The sequence below is a fragment of the Populus trichocarpa genome, chromosome 18 (assembly GCF_000002775.5).
Source record: "Populus trichocarpa isolate Nisqually-1 chromosome 18, P.trichocarpa_v4.1, whole genome shotgun sequence".
Classification (NCBI taxonomy): domain Eukaryota; kingdom Viridiplantae; phylum Streptophyta; class Magnoliopsida; order Malpighiales; family Salicaceae; genus Populus; species Populus trichocarpa.
The window spans coordinates 12,913,759-12,922,811 of NC_037302.2; the positions used below are offsets into that span (position 1 = coordinate 12,913,759).

General features: G+C 33.6%; 1 long non-coding RNA gene across 1 annotated transcript; it reads right to left on the bottom strand.

The window, feature by feature from the left end:
* Positions 1-44: 44 nt before the first annotated feature.
* LOC112325020 (uncharacterized) lies at positions 45-7,835 on the bottom strand. The gene is made up of 5 exons (XR_002979030.2): positions 7,563-7,835; positions 6,765-6,835; positions 1,715-6,114; positions 917-987; positions 45-308 (listed from the first exon to the last, which is right to left on the bottom strand). It is a non-coding gene; the product is annotated as an uncharacterized LOC112325020 (long non-coding RNA).
* Between the last annotated feature and the right edge of the window lie 1,218 nt (positions 7,836-9,053).

Consider the following 9,053-nt stretch of genomic DNA (forward strand, 5'->3'; position numbering starts at 1 on the left):
AAACGGACATATCAAAAGAGTAATTTATTCAAAAATACGCAGCATTTCATAATCTTCAGAAATCTTATATTATTCAAAACTGATGAAACCAAAAGATAGTTTAAAACTCCTCATCAGTAATTAAAACAAAACAATAATCCATAATACTCATTACATTGTCAAAATCCAAACTTAATCAAAACAAGGTAATAGTGGAGCGCCTAAGACATCGAATCAAACAGCCTTGAAAGATAAACAAGGCATACTGACCCAAAACTGAAGAAGCAGGAACACTCAACAAGGTTCACCTGCTATCAGAAACTAAGAACCTGAAATAATATTAAGAATGAGGGGTGAGTTCAACCAACTCAGTGAGGGAATAATAATTAATATACATTTTAGATATTCTTGATATTAATAGTTCGCAAGATCATCATTTATCTTGATGTACATATACATATACATATACATATACATATCATATACATACTAAACGTATCATCATAACGTAGTGGACTATATGTCAGAGATCAGATGACACCCGAAGGTGACCAGATGACACTCGAAAGTGACCAGATGACACCCGAAGGTGACCACTGTGGGATGATCAGTCACCACAGGCTGATGCCTCTCTCACCAGCTAGGTATACATACAGAATACTATGTGCACATAGGCTAACTACTCTCCGTTAGCATGGAGTTACTGACAAGTCCCATATCAAGACATAATAGATATTCACATAATCATCAAAGAAACGTATATCATATCAAATATGATTTACTTTGACAGATTGCGAGTGCAAATTCAAGAATAAATGAGTACTCGGAAAATAAGCAACATATATAATTATTCAAGGAATTAACGAGTTGTACTCATTGTATAATCAACATACATATTTACTTATCATATATGCATATTAAAGATTATCCCACTCACCCGGAAAATATAGAACTAAAGGAATGTCAGACGAAAGACCCGAAAATCCTATTGAGGATCGTTAGGAGAACCTACAACAATATGAAAATATACTCAAAAGCAACTCAAACAAGAGATCCTAATGCATAAAATAAAACCAGGTTTAGTCTCCTAAGTTTATGGACTAAAACGACAATTTTCCAAAACAGGGACCAAAACGTAATTTTACCAAAACTGGACCAATCTGGAAAATACATAACTATACTGAATTTTCACCCATAAACCATCCTTAATTCTGTCTAGAACGAACCAGGGACCGAACTGTAATTTTCATAAAGTTCAGGGACTAAAATGTAAATTCCCAAAATTGAGGGACCAAACTGAAAATATTCCAAATCAATTATCAAACTCAGATTCATCATCCTTAACCTCATATAACACTGTCCAGAATCTCAAAATACAAGTAGGGGTCAAATTATAATTTTCCCAAAGTTTAGGGACTAAACTGTAATTTCACAAATTGAGGGACCAAATTGAATTTTCGTCATCTTCAACCTCAAACCCAGAATTTCACAGATTACCTACTGTCATCTACTGAATTCTAACACAATTTCACCATTCAAATAAAATCATAACTCAAAATTATCATCTTTACCTACAATCTCTCACAATCAACTAATTAACCAATTACCCATAACAATCAACCCATAACCTTCCAATTAATTCATCACTCAAACTCAAAACACAATATTCAAAACCCTAACATTTATCAAAACAGAACTTAAAGCTTAAAGAACACATATTTATACATAATCTTACCTTTAAACTTATTTCCTCCAACTCCTTTCCTTTTTCCCTTATTTTCCCCTCTTTTCTCTTCTTCTTCTTCCTCCTCCCTTCTCTCTCACGGTTTGCTCCTTCCATTTTCAGATCCCTCTTTCTTTCTTCTTCTTTCTTCTATTTATATTTATCAACTATTGTTCAATTACCACAATACCCCTCATTTAATTATACTTACTTTTAAGCCTCCAAGGGCTTGGTTGGCCTTTCCTACTAATTTATTTGCAAAACATCACAATCTCCCCACCTTATAAAAGTTTCGTCCTCGAAACTTAAAATTTAAGAACCAAAGTCTTACCATCATGATCAAATAAATTATTTAAAACTTATCTCTAAATTGTATTTCTTAAACTATCATTTAAAGTCCACTAAAAACAAAATCAATATATAGCACCATGCTTTCGTTGCGCACTCTGATATATCTCATGCATAACTTTTCTTAATTCATATCCCTCAAAATCAAACAACATACCCTTCAATTTCTCTTGAATCAACTTTTCTCAAACAACTTATCTCAAATCATATCTCTTCAAAATCAAAACGCATCCTCATAATTTTATTTTATTCTTTTATTTTTAAGCATCAGGTAAAAGAATTCAGCTTTATAGTTGGGGAATGTCATGAAGTAACAAAGTCTAATGAACAACAACAATTATGAGCTCAAACTTTCAAGAGGTATCAATTATGGAGGAAATGTTGATTGCAAAAGCAATAAATGATGAACATGATAAGATGCATATAGTTCTCTCAACCACTATAACAACTAAAGAGTAAGATGAAATGATAAAGATTATAAAGGAGGAACATAGTTGTTGTGACAAGATCAAGGCAATAATTATGGTAAAGATAATAAAAACCAGCTTGGAAGAAGCTTAGATGGATGAAAAGTTGTTACATGGTTTCTAACATTACCTCAAATGATAGTGTTTCTCTTGAAATTGAAGCAAAAACATGTTCAGTAAGGAAAAAAAAAAAATCAAAGATAACATGGGACTTAAGATACCCTACTTGAGAACTGAGGATGCATAGTATAAGCAGTTTGGTGTGCTTCTGTCATCACATCTCTTTTCAAATCATCCACCTCAGACACACATAACCTGGAACCAAATCTCAACACACCATCTTCATGGATAACAAAACCCAGAGCTCTCTCTAACTCCAACTCATCTCTAATCTTGCAAAGTCGTTCATCCTTCATTTGAGCTACTTTAATTCGGTCTACCAAGTCTGACATAGCCTGAAAGTGAGCCAACAATGCTCCTGATTCACAAATCTCAAAACTGACCCTCTCATCTAATAATCAGTGTAACTCTTTAATCAAGGGTCTCCTCACCTCTTGAATATGAGCCAAACTACCCATAGATTTTCTGCTTAAGGCATCGACAACAACATTTGCCTTACCCGGGTGATATTGAATCATGCAATCATAATCACTTAACAATTCCATCCACCTTCTTTGTCTCAAATTCAGATCCTTCTGCTGGAAGATATATTGAAGACTCTTATGATCTGAAAATATCTCACATGTCTCCCCATACAAGTAGTGTCTCCAAATCTTAAGGGCAAACACTACCGCAACCATCTCCAAATCATGTGTGGGGTAATTTTGCTCGTGCTTTTCTCGAGACATAAGCAATCACATTACCGTTCTGCATCAAAACACAACCCAAACCAATCCTGGATGCATCATAGTACACGGTAAAACCACCAGACCCTGAAGGTACTGTTAAAATAGGAGCTGTAATTAACCTTTCCTTCAACTCTAGGAAACTCTTTTCACATTCTTCTGACCATTGAAACTTGACTTTTTTTTTTTGTGTCAACTTAGTCAATGGAGCAGCAATTCAGGAAAAATTCTCCACGAATCTCTTGTAATATCATGTTAAACCCATAAAACTCCTAATCTCAGATATTGTAACTGGTCTAGGCCACTGCTTAATTGCCTCCACTTTTTGTGGATCAACCTCTATCCTATTCTTGGACACTACATGTCCCAGAAACCCAACAGTTTCTAACCAAAACTCACTCTTCAAGAATTTTCCATACAACTGATGATCTCTCAGAGTTTGAAGCACCAATCTCAAATGCTTTTCATGTTCCTCTCCACTTCTTGAATACACCAAGATGTTATCAATGAACACAATAACAAATTTATCAATAAACGGCCTAAAAACTCTGTTCATCATGTCCATAAAAGCCACTAGTGCATTCGTTAACCCAAAAGACAACACTAGAAACTCGTAATGCCCATAACGAGTCCTAAAGGCAGTTTTAGGATATCCTCATTCCTAATCCTCAACTGGTGATACCCCGATCGCAAATCAATCTTTGAGAAACATTGAGCTCCTTGTAATTGATCAAAAAGATCATCAATGCGAGGGAATGGGTATCTATTCTTAATAGTGACCTTGTTCAACTGCCTATAGTCTATACACATCCTCATTGATCCATCATTGGGACCTCTATGTTCACATCATGCACATAAGCCAAAAACCCATGCATACCCTTCCGTACCATCCTTCTCGTACCATCCTTCTCGTGATGGCCGGGAAAATACTAGATGGAGATGATACTTTATCTTCATGAAAAGCAAATTTGTATCCTCATTAGGTTTGAAAGCTATTATCTTATTCCAACAATCAACTAAGACATGGTGTCTTGACAACTAATCCATACCTAATATCACATAAAATGCTCACTATTTCTAAAAGTACCAAATCACCCAATTTTAGATAAGTATATTAATCAACATATAGATCATAATCAAAAGCCTATAATAACAACCTTAATAAGTAATTCTCCAATAACAGTCTCATCATCCATAACTAATTAATCATATTTCAACTTTCTCCTGCATTTAAAATCTATATTTCTGAAATAAAAATATTGCGGAAAGAGATGAGCGTCCACGACTCAAAAATAAACACACCCAGAAAAATATTATCAAACACAAATTTTTCATTGAATATTGTCAACGATATATATATCATAGAAAAAGATTATTAGACATATTTTTCAGAATACTTACCAAAGATAACACATATAGATATAAATATGATGTAAAATCAGATTTAAATACAAAAATACTATAAGTTGTTCAATTACTTAAAAGCACATACTTACATTCAATATACACTCACTAACATGATTTGCACATATACATACTTTTAGAGCACTACAAATCAGAAAATCAGACATAGATGGAGTATTCAGATCTGCTTGTAGCCTTTCACACAAATTAGTGTTGGTGTTCTAACTTGTTTAACTCAAAACTTTATATTAGATTTATATGTCAAAATCACTTAAAAATTCATATAAAATTTATATTTCAAAATCATACAATAACTAATCAGATATACAAACAAATCATATTTATTTCAGATATAATGTTATTTTTCTAGTAATGCAAAATACATTTAAATAATATTTATAATTATTACTCACTCCATATCTCACACACACATATCCACATACATATATTTCATAAATAGTTACAAAATATATTTCCTGCTCATTTACATATATTATATATACTTCCAAAAAAATATTTATACCAAATACTTATGCTTAAGTATTTTCAAGAAATATTATTACTCAAATACACGTATTATGCAAATACTTTCAAAGAAATACTTATATCAAATATTCACACACACAAGTATAACATCACACATATGCAAAACATGTATACCACATATATTATATCCAAGAATATACTTATATCAAAGCCATGTATAAAAAACACACATATTATACATAGTATATCCATTGATATATTTATATCAAACATTCACATACATATATATTTCCCTACATGTATATCAACACGGCAATAAAAAAAAGTTCAAAGAAGACAATGAGGAATCACAATAAGGCGAGAAGGATCCTAAGCTCCACATATTACAAGTTTTTTTTTTTTTAAAAAAAAGACCAAGTTTTAACAAAACCAAGCTATAGGGATTCAACAAGAACCGAGCTCTGATACCACCTTTGTCACGACCCGAATCCCGGGTCCGTGACCGGCAACGCAGGAGCGGTGCTGGAAGGACACCCCGCCCGCGCTAAGCCTCAAAACGGACATATCAAAAGAGTAATTTATTCAAAAATACGCAGCATTTCATAATCTTCAGAAATCTTATATTATTCAAAACTGATGAAACCAAAAGATAGTTTAAAACTCCTCATCAGTAATTAAAACAAAACAATAATCCATAATACTCATTACATTGTCAAAATCCAAACTTAATCAAAACAAGGTAATAGTGGAGCGCCTAAGACATCGAATCAAACAGCCTTGAAAGATAAACAAGGCATACTGACCCAAAACTGAAGAAGCAGGAACACTCAACAAGGTTCACCTGCTATCAGAAACTAAGAACCTGAAATAATATTAAGAATGAGGGGTGAGTTCAACCAACTCAGTGAGGGAATAATAATTAATATACATTTTAGATATTCTTGATATTAATAGTTCGCAAGATCATCATTTATCTTGATGTACATATACATATACATATACATATACATATCATATACATACTAAACGTATCATCATAACGTAGTGGACTATATGTCAGAGATCAGATGACACCCGAAGGTGACCAGATGACACCCGAAGGTGACCAGATGACACCCGAAGGTGACCAGATGACACTCGAAAGTGACCAGATGACACCTGAAGGTGACCACTGTGGGATGATCAGTCACCACAGGCTGATGCCTCTCTCACCAGCTAGGTATACATACAGAATACTATGTGCACATAAGCTAACTACTCTCCGTTAGCATGGAGTTACTAACAAGTCCCATATCAAGACATAATAGATATTCACATAATCATCAAAGAAACGTATATCATATCAAATATGATTTACTTTGACAGATTGCGAGTGCAAATTCAAGAATAAATGAGTACTCGGAAAATAAGCAACATATATAATTATTCAAGGAATTAACGAGTTGTACTCATTGTATAATCAACATACATATTTACTTATCATATATGCATATTAAAGATTATCCCACTCACCCGGAAAATATAGAACTAAAGGAATGTCAGACGAAAGACCCGAAAATCCTATTGAGGATCGTTAGGAGAACCTACAACAATATGAAAATATACTCAAAAGCAACTCAAACAAGAGATCCCAATGCATAAAATAAAACCAGGTTTAGTCTCCTAAGTTTATGGACTAAAACGACAATTTTCCAAAACAGGGACCAAAACGTAATTTTACCAAAACTGGACCAATCTGGAAAATACATAACTATACTGAATTTTCACCCATAAACCATCCTTAATTCTGTCTAGAACGAACCAGGGACCGAACTGTAATTTTCATAAAGTTCAGGGACTAAAATGTAAATTCCCAAAATTGAGGGACCAAACTGAAAATATTCCAAATCAATTATCAAACTCAGATTCATCATCCTTAACCTCATATAACACTGTCCAGAATCTCAAAATACAAGTAGGGGTCAAATTATAATTTTCCCAAAGTTTAGGGACTAAACTGTAATTTCACAAATTGAGGGACCAAATTGAATTTTCGTCATCTTCAACCTCAAACCCAGAATTTCACAGATTACCTACTGTCATCTACTGAATTCTAACACAATTTCACCATTCAAATAAAATCATAACTCAAAATTATCATCTTTACCTACAATCTCTCACAATCAACTAATTAACCAATTACCCATAACAATCAACCCATAACCTTCCAATTAATTCATCACTCAAACTCAAAACACAATATTCAAAACCCTAACATTTATCAAAACAGAACTTAAAGCTTAAAGAACATATATTTATACATAATCTTACCTTTAAACTTATTTCCTCCAACTCCTTTCCTTTTTCCCTTATTTTCCCCTCTTTTCTCTTCTTCTTCTTCCTCCTCCCTTCTCTCTCACGGTTTGCTCCTTCCATTTTCAGATCCCTCTTTCTTTCTTCTTCTTTCTTCTATTTATATTTATCAACTATTGTTCAATTACCACAATACCCCTCATTTAATTATACTTACTTTTAAGCCTCCAAGGGCTTGGTTGGCCTTTCCTACTAATTTATTTGCAAAACATCACAGTTATACTGTCGAAATAAAGGTGTATGATTATATATTTGCATTTTAGTTGTGATCTTTAACGATAAAGATTCGGGTTCGACTCTCCCTTTTTGCTAGGACTCAATTCCTCCTTCAGGCCACCTTTTTGCTACCGCTAGAATTCATCAGTCATAGCAAAATAAAATTTATATGAAAAAACTTTGATAGACTGCTCCTGACGACGTATCAAAGGCCACCACAAGTCTTACACAAAAGTCTTCACGTACTAAAACAATGCTGGCGATCCTACAAGTTATCAATTCCTTTTCTAGATTGAAATCTTGAACGTGGAATTATATGGATCCCTGCCCACGCAACAAGTTTTGTCAAAATATCTGTGGCTGACTTCTCAAATGATGCTTCTTTCAAGTTTCGCAGGTCAAATATTAGCACAGATGTCTCCTGAATGTGGTTCCACTCTTTCCTCTCTCTTTTTTTTCTATGAAGTCGATCGTGAGACTTTCTCATACTAGATTTTAGCTTTTCAACTGACTCGCCTGCGAAATAAATTCCTTGTCAAAATAGAAAAGTTGGGTCGGGAAATGTGAAGCTTAAGTTGTGCCAAGAAGAAAGAGAGGATTCGATTAAAAGATGAGAGGGTTAGGTTGAGTTGGGGAAAAAAGGGTTCGTTTGAAAAATAAAAGGGTTAAGTTGAGCTTAGGACAAGCTCGGTTGGGCTCGTGGTTGGCAGCCTCAGTTGAGACTCTTGTCAGCCAGGCTCGGTTATAATTTTTTTTTTTGTTGGCACCATCATTTTCCTTGCTTTCTTTTGCACAAGGTGGAGGCTGTTTGGCTGCAAACAGCTAAAAGAGGGGAAAGAAGAGATGTCTCGGCATCTCTCTGTTCTGAAGAGGGAAATTAGGACACCAGTCAAAGAGCAAGCCAAGACCTCCTTGTACAAGTAACTGAAAACTTGTTAGCACATCCCCTTTTGCCTTGGCGTCCAGGCTGTAAGATAAAGATTTCATTGAGGCCCGTTTATTTTGCAGAAAGTAATTTGTTTATTATTAGAAAAAATGATGAACTAAAAACACTTTTTAATTAAATAAAAATTTAGTTTAATTTCTAGAAAAAATATTTTTTTTTATTTTAGACGGAAAACACTTTCCAGAAATTATAAAAAATTTAGAAATATCATATTATTTGTTAATTATATCAAATTTAATCATTAATTTTTTAATTTGTATGGTTTGTTTCTTATTATTTTAATAAAC